This window comes from Ostrinia nubilalis, chromosome 20 (assembly GCF_963855985.1).
Source record: "Ostrinia nubilalis chromosome 20, ilOstNubi1.1, whole genome shotgun sequence".
Classification (NCBI taxonomy): domain Eukaryota; kingdom Metazoa; phylum Arthropoda; class Insecta; order Lepidoptera; family Crambidae; genus Ostrinia; species Ostrinia nubilalis.
Window position 1 is genome coordinate 1,633,215 of NC_087107.1, and position 16,804 is coordinate 1,650,018.

Below are 16,804 nucleotides of genomic sequence, written 5' to 3' on the forward strand. Positions count from 1 at the left end.
ATTAAAAAAAACTAGATTCTTCCAATTAGGATTCCTCGTGTGTGTTTTCGCTCAAACTTCTTCCAAATTTATAAAAATAGCAACGGATAACAAAACATTGGATTCCCTGACAAGGTTATTTTTAAAATAATAGAAATTTTGTCAAAAATATTTCATTCTCTCCGTTCGTCCAGTAACGGATTCGATGATAGTTTAATTAAAGAGTGCAATCAACATTAATTGATTATAAATAATCACTTTCATCAGACCAATCAATCAAGAACAAGGGTATTTAATTAAATCAATTAGATATCACTGTTGATTTCATATCGCGTTGTGTTATTTGCATAATTGTAGATAAATATTTATAATATTAAAATAAAGTTCTAAGATACAGCTAGCCAAAGATCAAATTGGAGTGCATCATAAATCACATCGTTTAATTAGAAAAAAACATAGTAAATTAATTGTATCTACTAATAACAAGTGCTCAAACCCAGTGATTATTATAACAGTTCTTGACTTTTTAACCAAACCCACGTGCTAGTGCAATACTGAGTGTGATTTTTAAGGAACGGATATTTTCTTAATTGCTCATTTAAATTTATAAAGTGCACTTCAATTATAAAGTTGTTTCTAAAAATTCAGTGGCAATCAACCATTATAAAATAAAGTAGATAGTGTAAAAACAAAAGTACTTTATTTTCTTTCGGTTTTCTAAAAGTGTTATTCTGGAGCCTAAAGTGTATATCCTCGATGAAGCAGCTCCAGAACCAGCTTCAACTGGAGACACAACGGCCATAACGGTTCTAGAGACAAACAGTGCGTCCAGTGTTGACCGAACATTCGTACATGAAAGAATTATACTGGAGCCCAAACCCGTTTCGGCCAATCTGCTTCACTTCGGCCTCGTCAAATCTGCTTTTGAGCCTGTCACAGAAGCAAATACGGCGGTCAAGACGAGACCCATCGAGCCAACGAATAACATTGACAAACCTTATCTAAATGACGTCGCACTGGAGCCTAAGCCCTTGACGTCGAGCTTCCTCCAATTCGGATTAACCGGATCTGCCCCAGTTTTGACAACGGGTCTTAAAACTATAGAACCTATAAAGGCAAGCGTGATCAATGACAGCGTTCTGGAGCCAAAATCCTTAACAACGGGGTTCCTCCAGTTCGGCCTTGATGAAAACGCTCTAGAATCCTCTACGATCAAAACAGCAAAAATAAAGAGCAACGTGATCGAGAAAACTTATGACGTGTTAGAGTCAAAACCGCTGGGTTTTCTACCGTTTAATCTAGATGAGAGAGAGAAGAAGTTCGATGAGGTAGACAAGTCATCGCTGCTCCAGTTCGGGCTCGATGAGAGTGCTCTAGATTCGGTGTGTCCGACGGCCGTCAAGATAGCCGCTGAGCCGAAGTTGCTGTGCGGCGGGTGGGGGGGGCAGTCGACGTACACGCTCGATGGGTGCGTGGAAACTGGCCTGCTCCGACCGCCGCCGCAGCCTCACTCTAGCCAGCTTGGGACCGTGTATGCGACGAAGAGGAGAAGGAGAAATGGGAAGAGGTAAGTGATTTGTTTTATGCTTCACTTGTTTTTTGGTTCTGCTGTACTTTATACTGAGGTAACGGTTTGAGCGATATTGATAAAGAGTAGTGCCGGCTGCGCTGCTCTAAAGTAAAGCGAAGGCTTCGTGCGTTTGTTTTTTGTTGATTACTGTATCTTATGACTACTCTTAAGAATCTTATAATACAAAGCTTGACCGGACTTGAATACTAGTCAAAAACGTGCGTATAAGAGTCAAATTGCATTTTATTTTATAAGCAATCGTATTTTTATTTTCATTTATCTGTTACCAACAATCTGTATGGTTCAGGTATTCTAGATAATTTCTAGAAAACGCATGTAGATTGTAGAGTCACCACTATACCGGATCACCTAAGGGCGTATTTTATGTTATCAGTAAAAATATCCCTTGTATAAAAATATAATTATAAACTTTTTGAATACGGTTGTTGTAAATGAAACTTTAAGAAGACGTTACGAAAAACCCTGAGGCAGGGTGATAATGGTGCTTAAAGGTTAATTAATAATTAATGAATATACGTATGTCTGTGTGATAAAGTTTGAAGGCAACCTAAGATTGTACCCCAATGATGAAAAATATAAAAACGAATACTTTTTATGACATACAATTTCTTGTTTCATTTTGTGAAACAAAAAACAATTTGTGCAAATGACATTGCACTTTTAAAAACGGCAATAATTATTGCTTTAAATTTATTGATTTTGAATTCGTGAAATATCATTACTCATAATTCTAGCAATTTTTATTAGTTTATGTTTAGCTTTACCTACATGCCATTAAAAAGATTTATATTTATTACCGATAAATACTTTCATAGAAATCAACAAACTTTCTACAAATAATTGGGCACTAAAACACATAAAAACAGAAAGGAGAGCGTGCTAATTTTTATAGCTTTTTTTTGTTTTTAAGTATAAAACTGCAATTGTACGCATCGTCCGAGCTGTATTTCTCATTGACATTTACAGTCGGATTGTCTTCTTATAAATTCTAAAGATAAAAACAATAAGGCTTTAAAATTGAACAATATTTTTAATGAGCAGTTATTATGACCTGAAAATACAATTCAAGTACTATTTTTGTCTTAAAAAAATTAGGTAACTTGATTATAGTCGTATAATATTTCTATTTTACTGGACATAACATATATTTTATATAACAAATGCGGTAACAGTTAATTTGTTCTTGTTATTTTTAACAAATCTAATAAATAAGTCAAGAAGCGTCAATTTGGCGCCACGAGATCACAGTCTGCTAATTTTTCACTAGCGAAAAACTCACTTTGTGTATTAAAAGTGATTGATGTATCAAAAATGATCCATTTGAAGTATAAATCACGGATTGTAACCTCCACGATTAAATTCCATATGTAATTAAGTTAAAAGCTTTTTTTTAAACAAATCAATCAGTTTTTTGCATACAGGCGGTGCAATATTTGATATTTTGATCCTGTCCTTTCTCTTGGTGAAATAAAATACAAACAATCTTACGTTTTGTGGACATCTGTGGAGTAGTTAATGTATTACTTAAACAAACCTATTATTTATATTTCTGTATTTATTTTTTATTTATTCAGTAGGTAACCTAAAATAAAACATCTTTTCAATTCGCTAAAGTAAGTAAAATTAAGAAACAAATGCTTAATGTCAAAGGTTAATATTAATTTTGCTGAATATCTTATGTAAATAAAATTGTTGGTAGTTTATTTTTAAATTGGACTTAAATATAATACGCACTGATGGAAATTAAAATTATAAAATAATTTTATTGAGGTAGAGTCGACATCACTTCAGACTCAACATTTTTTTTTACAAAATTGCAATTATTACATAATATGGGTTTTCAAATTTTTGTGTTTTTTTATTCGTTGGTTTTTGTGCGGTATGCAAGAAAGAGTATCTATTATTTTAACAATGCTAAAATAAGGCTAAAATTATTTTATTTCTTCTAAAGCAGTCTCACCTGAACATGATACAAAAAGTCAATAATCGTATCAAATTGATTAAAACAAAGTAATTATGGAAACATAAAAATTTCACACTCGAGTACTTAGATTCATAAAAGCATTTTTAATGTATTTTGAATTGAAATTTAAAGGGTTAAGGTTGCATTTGGATTGATTTTTGTACTATTAAAAGTTGTGATGCGTTGAGTTGTGAATCAAAAGATATTTGGATGTGGCAGAATTAAAACCTTAAACATTTAATGTTATGCCTTAATGTCTTATGAAACATTAAAATAAAAATAAACAAATAATTTTACTATTGTACTATGTCCTGTCTGGGAATAAGACATAATATAGGATTTTTAAAACCTCAAGAAGTTCATGAAGTTTAAAATATTTTGGCAAAATCGCTACTAAACTTTTTAAACCAAAATGTCAGTTGGAAAAACAAAACTTTCTTCAATTAACGTCTGAACATCTTCATCATTTAAAAAAAACATTTATTTTTATAATTACAATATTTTTTTCATCTTATTACTGGTCAAACATAATTCATCTACGAATGTATAAAACTACAAGCAAAATAATATCAATAATACATATTTTTGGCACAGTATTGCATACCGATAGTCACCTGTTTCACTCAAAATAGCTGTTAAAATGATAATGCCCTCAAAATTACAATAAACACTTGGTTTTATTGATAAATAACTTAATTGAAAAAATGGCATTTCACGTTTTGAATATTCAAATTGCAATGAGACATCTGTCTTATTATCGATGTATGTAAATGAACGAATAAATTCATGAATACTTTTTTTATATAATAGAAACGTGTGATTGTCGTAAAAAGTATTAAATGAACCAATAAATTCATATTTAAGCTGGCCTTGTACCAAATGGAATGTAGTGGAAATAGTTTTCAATTAAGTTTAACTAGTACGCTTAGGTTAGAATTAGCTTGATTATGATGAAATAAATGAATGAATTCTGTTTAAAATGCTTATTAGCTTGTATAATATACATTAGACCTAAGCAAAATTTAGTAACTGAACTCTACTAAATTATTTGAGGTAATAAATGAGTGTATTATTAAGATAAACTTTGACCATGTAAAGTTTTGTATTACACGCAAAAGTGTATTTTATCATTATGATAATAACTAAAAGACAAACTATATTTACCCGACTGAGCCAGAAGGAGGGTAATGTTTTTTTTAAATATTCAATTGTCCTCTCCCTGGATTGCCTGGAAGAGATCGCTTCTTAGCGATAAAACCGCCAAATTGTACCTTTTTAATTTGGTGTTTATTTAATGTGTCTGTTTTTATGGTGTACAATGAAGTTTGCTATCTATCTCTCTATCCATTATTTTATCATTAATTTTTCTTCTTGTTAATTCTTCAATCTAATGTAGCTATACCTAAATCATGTCTTTAAAATGTTTTCTTTCTTCCTAAAGACACCAACAACGGATTCGCTTTGTTTTAAACACCATACAAATGTCGTATCCATCGATTCACACATCCCGAACCGTCTCAAATCGAGTCCGAATTAGTGCCGGCCTATTATACCGATTCGATTACTAATTTACGAGGTGGGAACGACCGTATCCATATCGATTGCGCGTTGATTGATAATCGGTAACGGGTCTGGTTTTGACGTGCCGTTTGTTGTAAATGCACCTTTTTTGGGAGAGTTAAAATGGAAATGTGGTTTTGAGATAAAAGATGAAGATAGATATTAATTTGTAATTAAAATAGTAAAACTTTTCTTATTTGCCGTTGCAAATTTAAGTTATTTTAGCTCGTGGAACCCTAAGGGGACGCATGAGACCGTGGTATGTAATAGTTGATTTGTTTTTGTGTCTTGATTCGCTGCTACTTATGGCCACTATATACTTATTTCAAAGTCTACTCAATTAACAATTTTTTTTAATTCATAACATTTTCGACTTCTATCCATATTTTCTATCACACTGTCTCTATAATATTAGACATAGAGTATCTTTTTGTTTATTTATATTAAAAAGACCACAAATACATTAAAGAAGTACTGACATTAATCAACACTATGTCTACTCATGTTGTGTTTTTTAAAATTGTACCAAATCTGCTTAGATCTTGTTTAAGTCCTCAAACTTGGAAGTTACGCCGTTTCATGTAACTTTTACCTCTATCGCTTCTTCATTAATGGTCCTTAAATAAATAAAGGTACAGGTAGTAATTTCGGGTATTACCAAAGTAATACCGATCAGCGTCAGCTTATAGATGCTATGTCTATAAAGGTCAGCCCTAAGGGCACTGGCTTTTTCCAGCAATATGACTCAGCGAAAATTGGATTAGTAATAATCTTTGGGGTTTTTTTTTTTTTTTTTAGTCTGGTAGTGTATTACCAGATAATTAGAGATAAATGTAGATGTTGACTTTCTTAAAAAAAAAAGTTTTTTTTTTTTTTGAGAGAGAGTGGAATAGTTTCTCGCTATTTTGTACGAGCAAACTGTAAAAGTACGTGAGTCAATAATATTTACAAAAATGATAATGATGATGATGATAGTTATATACAATGTTTTTTTTTATACATTTTTGTTTTATATTTATTTTTTTTGTTTTTAATGTTATATTTTTTTTTTCATTTTACATATTTTTTTTATTTTTATTTTTTTTCCTTTTCCCCTTCAATATTAACTTATTATTAACTAAGTACCATTATATTCCTTCAGACTATTTACAATGTATTTACAATATTCCACGAAAGACTTAATAGCTAATTCCCTGGTTGTCATTTCAGGTATGTCAAATGGAGACACATCTAAATGGTTACACAAGGCTATAGTTTTCCTAGAGTTGGAAATCTTAATTACAAATTCTTTGTAGAGATACAGTACATACATCTAAATATATACATATAACTCAATCTAAATATAAATTAAAACGCTAAGAAAGGATTTTAGGAAACTCCACCCCTAAGGGGATAAAACGGGATCCACGCGTACGAAGTCGCGGGCGGCCGCTAATCTGAGTATATAGTTTTGTTGCAAAATCACACATATTACTGGTGCATAAGATACTGAAGTATTTAGCTTTATGTGTTGCTGTCTGTGCAACTCTTTTGCGTGTGTTGTTTCTCTACATTATAAAAACCCAGATAAATAATCAAGTAGTTATTTAATATCCCTAATGACATACACATCACCAACTGTTTTGTTGTCCCACAGTGGTTGGTGATAGAGTAAGCTTTATTTGGGACGTGTATAAGTTAACTAAAAAGTGTGTAATAAAGATTTTGAATTTTATTTTCTTACTCTTTACGTCAAAATTTTATTTGTTGGTTGACGTCCCACTTATTGAAACCATCAGAGGCAAGTGATTATGAACTTTCATGACTGATATTGGTCTACAGAAACAATCGAAAATAATGACCATTTTCTAATAAATTTCGAAAGCGAATTATTCGTTTGTTTCGTTGCTAACGTTGCAATTGCATGCATGCCAAAATTGGTTATGAGAGTATCTACTAAACTGAATGTGGTTCATCTAAGATGTGTTTTTTAACTAAGTCTAAAAATCAGAAAGTTGCTTATATTATCTATATTTCCTAATATTTTACACAAAACGTCAGTACTATTGCATTAAATATTACAGTATCAAATTGTATTGCATCCATTTTTGAACAGAGGCCTCTTCGTTAAGTATTAATACTATACTATCAATAGGTACATTACCGTAGCTTTTATTCATGAATATTAAAACAAAAACCGCACATCTGCCTTCAAAGTAATAAACTCATTTCCAGCGACAATTCCTTATCGAAATCATAGTCAAACCGAAGGCCAAGGTAATGGATGCGCATACGCTCCTCGGCCGTGACACTGATGTAATAACCGACTATTACACTAAATGGTAATTTATTAACCAAACTATAGAGTCGTCATGTGTAAAAGCCATGAAAGCGAATGCGTGTCGTTTAAGCCCAACGACACGGGGGCATTAATTTGTGTGTTTATGCCTTTATTTATTGCGTCATTCTGATAGTTCTGTACCTCATCTGATGATAGTGGACTGCTGAATGATTATAGTTTTCTACTAAGTTTATAAGCGCTGTAGTGAGTTGACATAGTTGTAACTCTTGCAAGTCAAGTCACTTGTTTTAGTATGGTTATAATGTGAATGATTTTAAAGTATGATAAAATACCAATGAATTGATTTGAATTATAGTTTGGCGGACTAACATTATTACTTAGTAAATTATTCCTTTACAAATTCATAACTAATAAATAACTGTTACAGAATGTAAACTGAATTTTTTTACAAAGGCACAGTTTTAGAGAAATACACAACACTGCACAAACTGTTTGTAGTGTGGTACCAGCCTTAACTTCCAATAAACGAACACTTTTAATTAAGTTTTTCTATTAATATGTTTATATTTGGATAAAGAAATGAGCTAGCATGAGCTAGATTCTATCTTGAAATTATTTGAATACGTACTTTTTCATTTAAAATTTCTCTGTTGATTCTCATTATTTGATAAAGTTTAGATGCAAATTCATGAGGAGTCCTTATTATATGTTTGCATATTGGATTATTTCTAAATAGGTAAGATTTATATCGATATTATACTTGTAATAAAAACCCCTGTTCAATACTCAAACTCTAGAATAGCCTATGATTTGTGGTGAAATGAAAAGATAGTATTTAAACTTTTAATGCAGTTTTAAGTGTTGCTTTACGAGTACGAGTATAATACGGGCCTTACAGTAGGCATGCCACATTTTTGATTCAGTTATGACTAAAAAGTTGGATGTTTTCATACAGCTACATCATTTTGAAAATTAGAACTTCTTAAAAGTGAGATTTTTTACCTTGTCATTTATTTTTATTTAAATTTTAATTTGTGCCTGTTCTAAAACAAATGAAATCCACGCACTTGTAGATTAAAATATGTTTCGTCATTTGTTTTTAAGCGTTCTTTTAATTTGAAATTTCTTTTATTCTAGTTCTAAAATAAATGAAATTGTGGATTAAAAAGTGATTCGACATTAAAATTGCTTATGATTGTTCTTTTTAATTGAATTTTCTCTTATGCCAGTTCTAAAACAAATGAAATCACGCACTTGTAGATGGCATTTCATAAATGCCATGACTTCACTAGATCTACCAACAGACGGTCCGATTTGATGTATATCTAGCAAACGAGAAACGTAACAATTATCGTCCGACTACGTTAATTAACAAGTTAAGTGATCGATTCTTTGTTGTTCGTACGAATTAGTTTCACTGCATTCCCTGTGTGATGCTAAATTACGTCCATTATAAAGTAAAAGTTTATATGTCAGAATGACATTGATTTGAAATTGAATTTAAAATAATCAGCTGGTTAAGGTTGGTCGGTTAAATTTTTCTGACGTTTGACTAACTCGGGTTTGTCGCGTAACTATTTTGATTCTACTTCATAGTTCACAATTTACACTCGCATTCACAAACGATGTTTGCTTAGTACTTAAATGAAGCAGCAAATCGAACGCACAGCGTTGAATAGAGCTCTGTGATTGGTTCATGTGTCACCGTGTACGTCCACGCGCACTGAGAGACCTCATAGTAAACCGCCCTTGGCATCTGACACTGATGCAACACCAGCTTTTTTCTATTTAAAATCAATGCTTCATTTCTTCCGTGTTCTATCAAGGAATAGAACTCAAACTGAACCGAAAGAATTCAACTCTACATAAGTACAAAAGAAACTATACAATAATAAACAATTTGAATTGAATTTCTCTAATCACTAGACCTTGAAGGCGGCAACAGCAGAACTTTTCATCAATACAAGAACTATTACAATCGGACTTATTTATACAATACTACGTATTATTATATCAATTGAATAAAGAAAAATAAAACGTAACACACAAAGTGCCACTATATCAATATCAAAATTTAAAATCATTAGGTAACTGTTTTTTTCATGACAGACTTTGATTCGATCTTGTATTTTAACTACTGAATTATTATCAAAATTAGGGAATATGCATCGATTTTAAAAGTTATTAAATTATGTATACTTAAAATAAACACTTCAGTTAAATCATAAAATCCCATCAAAAACAATACTTGTCAAAAAAACCAAGTCTCGCAACTCAGTTGTTCTACGGTAAAAAGTTGTGAGATCCATGTAATACCAAGTCCAGGCCAGGAAATCTTTAACGTTTTACATAAATATATTGACTTGGCCATCGCACTAAATAATTTAATTTACACGTGTTTTCATGATGCAAGCATCGTTTGTGAATACGGGCGTAAGAATCTCCAGCGAATAAAACTGACTGAAAATAATGACAAAACCGAGCAGTCACGTCAACAAGTACTATCATGAAAATGGCTCATATAACTTAAACTGAACCAGTTTTCCAGACAATAACTCATTGTGATATTTTTATTATTGTCATTACGATCAGCAAATATTGTCGCGTACCAATTCGCGTGCGTCACATGCAGTACGGGGCGCTCGTTAATTATTATTATTATTTGTTGTTTTATGTTAGTATACTTACATGTCATATTACGCTAAATAATCAACAAAAAATATTTTTTTCCACAAATCGCTAGTCACTTGGATGGAAGAAGGCATAATGCAAATACTGTCCATTATTTTAAACTGAAATCTTCATTTAATAAGGAATCACCGACTGCAAGGTTAATTTTTCTTCTACTACCGTCTAGTTTGCAATTACTGAAGACATTCGTTAATGAGCCGCCATAGGAGTCTTTCATAACCCTAGGTCATAGCTTAATCAGACCTACCAGCTTAAGATGCCCAACTTTATTGTAAGAAAAAACTATAAAGAGATTATATTTTACTGAACGCAACATTCGAGAGTTAATTGTCAGATGTAAGTATGCTTATGTTAAAAAATATAGAGTGATTGATAAATAATTCGTTAGGAAGGTAGACCATTCTTTCTGGTTGTGTGATCTTTGTAAATGGAAAAACATATAATGAGCTTTGTAAAGATATGTTTTTTGAAGAATATTGTTTGATCTTTATGCCCCTTAATATAATATGGGTATTTAAAATCGCCATCATCATTTTATACAGCCATTATGAGCGTGTAATTTTATTAATTACAGATTTTAAAGCACAATCTAAAGTGACACCTCGTTGTTTATCGATATGTATATTCAGGGTCCCTTATTAGCAGGCGGACAGCTGCGTGCGCAGGTGGCCTCACTGCATGTTAGGGTTCCGTACACGAATCGCATAGCAAACGGAATATTGGCACGGAAATTAGCATCGTGACTCGATAGGGATGTTTCTATGATAGGATTTTGTAAAAGACATTAAAAGTCATACCACAGAGTCTTCTAAAAAGCGCCTTTACATGCCCCAGTATTTTGACCCTACCACTGCTTCGGGACAATAAACGGGCCTGTGCTGAGAATAGCAGTGCAAAAATCTTAGTCACCTTTTAGTTTACAATTTTATTCCTAGCCTTATAATTATCATTTTTGATGCTGGCTAGGCAGTTAAATAACATTCCAATTTGTTTTATAATAAATAAAATGCTGATAAAAATAATAAATTGAGCTGTGAATAAAAAGTAAAATAAATTTTACGCTGCTTAATTTATGTGAAGGAAGATGACTTTCTTCCGCCATTTCTTCTTAGCACTACCATTGGGGTATAAGCGCCCTAAAAAGGCGTACGTAACGGGTGGAGCGAAAATTTTTTTTTCAGATAACTGTAATGTAATAGTCAAAATTTTGTGCCTTTAGGGCTTAAATGAAGTCATGCAAAATATTAATCAATTCGGTTTAGAGTAACTGCCTCCGCATCGGCACTGAATTTATAAAAAAGTTGGTTTTAGACCTCACTTAGGCGCCACATATCTGTGCAATCTATATATATAAAAGAAAGTCGTGTTAGTTACTCCACTTATAACTCAAGAACGGCTGAACCGATTTAGCTGAAAATTGTCAGGGAGGTAGTTTAGAGCCAGGAGAAGGACATAGGATCCTTTTTATCCCGTTCGAAATTAAAAAAAAGTCTGCTTATTTATTGCCATTAAGGCGGAACAAAGTTCGCCGGGTCAGCTAGTATTTAAATAAAAATACTATTTTTTTATCACAAATCGTTTACTGATATGCTATATTTTCAATGTAAAATACACAAAAAAGCCAGGCTTTGGGTTTATAATTTTAATAAGGGCAGTGAGAGAGCGCGAGAAGAGAATTTTTCTGGCCCTTTTCGCGACTCGCGTCTTTGTCAGATAGTCTACTGGAAAAGCTCTGGAAACATGTGAGAAACTGCCTATCTATAAATTTAAACAAATTGAAGGACAAATGTGATCAGAAATGGCCAATTATCTGAGTACTGATCAGCAGAACTTGCATAAAATTGCTTCGGCGGTAATTAGGCGTATTCTCACAAAATCTCGCAATAATTTCTCCTGGTGAATTGTAACATGCCCGTTAGATCACACGAGCGTACCGAATACTATGTTTGTATTGTAGAAACTTAAAATCCAATAGAAATTTTGATACCTCTGGCTACTATTGTGGTTAAAGTCTATGCTTCTTCCTGGTTTTGAATTAAGACAAAACCATCATGCAAAGATGGCACCAGTCATCTGTTTAAAATTATTATGGCCTCGAGAGGCCTGCCAGATACCATAAGAAAGATTAAAGAACTAGTTACCCGGAGAAAAAGCTATTACGAGTATCCTGATAGCAGTCTTCTTACGATGTCAGAGAGCTGGCCGCTCGTCGCATACTAAAGTCACACAGTACGAGTCACCCTTCAATACCTAGATTTTTTTAAGTACCAGTGATACACTTTAATGCTATTTTATATATTGATTTAATTTACTTAACCAAACAGCCGCTTTTGAGATATTTATTTGACTAAGAAATTCAGCACATTGTCAAATCTGGTGGTGAGAGCAAACCTTTGTTTTAAGGCTTCTCTACCTCACTCAAGCTGTTGAGGGACCTGTGAAGATTACGATCAAAGAGATCTATTTCTCACTGCATCCAGAAAGTCACTATTATGGTGCAATAAAAGTCAAGTTGGGATCGCGAAACGTGATGCCTAAATTTTGATCAAAAAAGGATTTTCAAGCATAATTATTAAAGTAATTTATCTAATTCTTGTATGTATTTCTTGTTATATTACCTTAGTAAATATCTAATCTATAAATTATCTGTCATTTAATACCTTCTTAGTAATAAATAGAGCGCAATATTTCACCTTAGAAGACTTTCAACTTTAAATAAAATTTTAAAATTTTGAAGTCACTGCGGAGGCAGAAGATATTCATTAAATGGGATAAAAAATTTACAGTTATTTATACTTTCATATAAGGCACAAATCCCCCCCTATTAGAACTTCGAAACTAAAAAAAAATTTTTTCCCATACAACCGTGCTCCACCCTAACGTACATACTAGTAAATAATTTGAATTTGATTTAGTGGAAGAGGTTTTGATGTACTCTGAGAAGTGCTTATAGAATTAGAAATTCATCTTTATAGCACTTTAGGTTTCAGTTCTGATTACTGATTAGTAATATCGAATAGATGGCTACAAAGTCGATTGACTGGCTGGCTGGCTAATTGTTTTTGTTTACAAATACCCCAACTACCATGTCTAACGACCAAAAGAGAGAAATATTTTTCCAGTATACTAATTAGAATAAGCGTTATAGGTTGATTAGCATAGCTATGTATAATGCTTAAAAACACAATTAAATTCTAAGAATTCTTTCCATAAACAGACAAACGACAATGTAATCAAAATGATGGTAGAGAAAGTAGTGACATTTAGAGTATCAATAGCTAATGTGCATAACATGACCGTACATGTTCTTAATGGGTGATAAAGGGAACATAGATACGACTATTGTATCTAAAAATTCAAAGATTGTCTACTACCTACAATTTATTTTTAGCAAAGTAAAAAAGAGTAAATTGTCAAATAAATGCCAATCGGTTTCTAATAATTGTTTATTTTTATGTTTGCTTTTACGACCGTCTTTTACATTTTGCTTTTAGACTTTAAACATTATTTATAATGTTATTTAAGCTTTAAAATCTGTGCAAAATGAAACAGTTATTAAAAGCAAAAAAAAAATGGTTTGTACAGTAGACAATTTTACCAGGCTGTTGACTAATTTTATTTGTAAATATTTGTAAATATTTAGTCTATGTAGGTTAATTATTTGTATTATTCTTAATTTCCCCTGCACCTATTACAATTATACAAGATGCAGCAGTGTATAACTTGAGGTGCCGTTATCCATACAGCTAAATTGCTACCATTGTCCTTTGATAACTAAACGGTTTATTTTTTACGAAAAGAAATAGATACAATAACAGTTTAGTGAACAATTTTAAACACCAAACGATGCCACCTTGAAAGTAATTCTGCCCAGAAAAACCATTGAGGAACTTAATACTTCCCATCAAATTATAGTTAATGCTATCAACTAGAATTTTTCTGCTAAACGTTCAATAGTTCCGACGTTAAAAGAGCAATAATTATAATTGTTCCGCCGAGTTTCGAATGCCCTGCGCCGGCGCAAGGGTTGGCACTTTTGGGATTTTGTACCTTGTAGTACCTTATTTTATGGATAATTAATTGCACAAAATTCAAATCAATGCAGCTTAATAAGACTGAAAATCGATAGCAAAGAATAGTGACAAAAATAATAGTATTATTTATAAAATTATAATTTGATTGTTTTTATCAGAATGGTAACCGCTTCACTTCTGACCATATAAATAATAGCCTAAGCTACCTTATGAATTAGGCAATGGGACTATCTTTTAAACTTTTTCGAAAAATCACCCCAAAATATGAGTTCTTATATGGCACATATTGTTTTATTTTATGTAGAGTCATTAGACTATTCAGTCAATTTTGAATAGGATACTATTTATCCTATTGTGTGGCATTTATCTTACTGTTAGGATTTCACTTATTTCTGCTATAATTCCTGAATTATTAGACCTGCATTTCGAAAATAATAATTTCAATTTCTTGTAGTTACAAAGTGGGAGAAGTAAAGAGGTATTATACTTTTTCAGTACGAGATATACACCACGGCCAAATTAAAAATAAATTAAGCAAACCTATTACTCCAGACTCTATCTATATTTAACTATACCTTAGTGCCCACTATTGCTGTTAAATCCATAAGGTTCCCTTTAGCGCGGCAACCATGCTCTCGCGCAATTAGTATTCTAGCCACGCAGAGGAGGTGCGATAGTGCAATGTAGGAAGGGACTGCAAATTGGACTTCTGCTCTAATAAACTTCAAAAGCATTTATTGCTATGGGAAGGAATTATCCGTTTTTGATAATAATATGTACTCTGTTTAGACGTTTAAAAATAATCATATTACACGATAATTTAAATTTCTTTATGAAGTGTTATGTTCACTATAATCCAAGGAGTCGTTTGAAATCAAAGCACTGGCCCACAAAAATACAGAAAGTTGGAACAATTTAGGCTGGGTTGCACCATCTTACTTTAACTTTGACAAACGTCAAAAATCTGTCAAACTCCATACAAAAAGCACCGGTTATCGTTATAGTTAACGTTAAAGTAAGGTGGTGCAACTCAGCCTTACTAAGTTAAAATTTCATGTATTTACTGGTTACCTACTTTGAGCAATGTTCGATTTTTCATATACGATTTAAACTTTCACGTTCCATTTCAATTAAAATAGAGAAACACGGGTTCTCTATTTTAGTTGTTCGATTTTTATTTGGTTGGTTAAAAACCTCTCCAGCTTTTATAAAAGTGTTAAAAGAACATGACAAACACCTGTTACACCTATCCGATGACATTACATTTTAAACGAAATGTCATGACACCTTATTTGGGATATTTAATTGTTTTGTCAACACCAAATAATTGGCACTTTGATAAGTTGGCAGACAACAATGATCTATTGAACTCAAATGAGTTCATTTTATTCGTGTTTCATTCACTCTAACAAATACTGTTCCTAGTGAGCGTCGAATCTGCAACTGCACTTGCACTTGCTCACAGAAAAATTACTCTAGAAAATTATGTAGGATAAATCTCAGCACCAGCCCATAAAATATGTTGTCCCGAAGTGGTGGTAGGGCAAGCTTTATTTGAGACGTGTATAAGTGCCCTGGAAAGAGCTTATGTACTGAATAAACTATCTGAATTTGAACTTTGAACTCATTAACACCAAACCTTGAACGTAAGGGGATAAGAATGAATCTTGACTAACTCAACGCTTTTATTTTTAAATAGGTTCCTTGCAAAAAATCCCAAGCTCACTTTATGATGTCCGCCCTAACTCCACTATGCAGGCCTTCTACAAGTACTATACGACGCTTATGCAGACAACTGCATGATAATCGCAAACATTTAACTTCGCAATTAAACACTGGTTCCGTTGCGTTTTTAACGAAAAATGGCGTATTAAAGATTTTAAACCGAGCGTAACGCTCGCTTTAATTCGAGGCAGATGCACTTGGGGGAGCGTTCAAGTTGGCGAGTTACTTGCGCGAGTTGTTTTAAGTTGACAGATGACGTCTGGGGAAGGACCTTGAATGAAGAGACTAAGTGGAAATGCCTGGTTAGAATTATTTAGTTACTTTTGATTCTGTCTTGATGTATCTCACTACTACGGGATTTGGCAACACACGTTTTTAGTAAAAATGCAGCATGAAAGTTTAAAATATTGTTCTCTAGTAATAGATTATACCTCAGATCATAGAAAGAGAATAGATATGAAGTCGCGCGTAACTACAACGAGAACCAGTGTCCCCACATTTCCCCCACCACAGCTCCCACACACACATTCAACTGTGTAAAAACAAAGCGACTGAGAGTCTACGACAACATGTGCAACCGGCTTAAAAGTGCTGTGATTGGCCAGAAGGCGTGCCTTATGGCCAATCAATGGCCGCGTGACGTGACGCACACATAGAAAACGCTAGTGAGAGAACAAAGATAAAATGGAGTCGACAAGATATCGATACTTTAAATCGCTAGGGGCAAGGCTCGAAACTGGTTTCACAAAATGCTTATGTATGAAAACCTTTTTATTATTATACGTTATTAATAACTACTATCACGCATTTACTTTTTAATTATGGCGATCTGCGTACCGCATATGTTTACCAAAAATAATGCCTATATTAGTCTTTCAACTAGCTCTTATAGTAATTACATAGTTGACAGTTACTAATTACTTCTACTGTTGTTATTTTTTTTGTAAAATCTTATAATCGCAAGTAACACATCATTTTTT

At 32.7% G+C, this 16,804-nt stretch overlaps 1 protein-coding gene across 1 annotated transcript in view; it reads left to right on the forward strand.

Moving 5' to 3' along the window:
* The first annotated feature begins 677 nt into the window (after window positions 1-677).
* LOC135081439 (aryl hydrocarbon receptor) overlaps window positions 678-16,804 on the forward strand; it is a 173,216-nt gene continuing 157,089 nt past the window's right edge. Inside the window, exon 1 of the mRNA XM_063976123.1 lies at window positions 678-1,546. The gene's annotated coding sequence lies outside the window, so the exon portion shown is untranslated. The remainder of the gene's footprint in view (window positions 1,547-16,804) is intronic.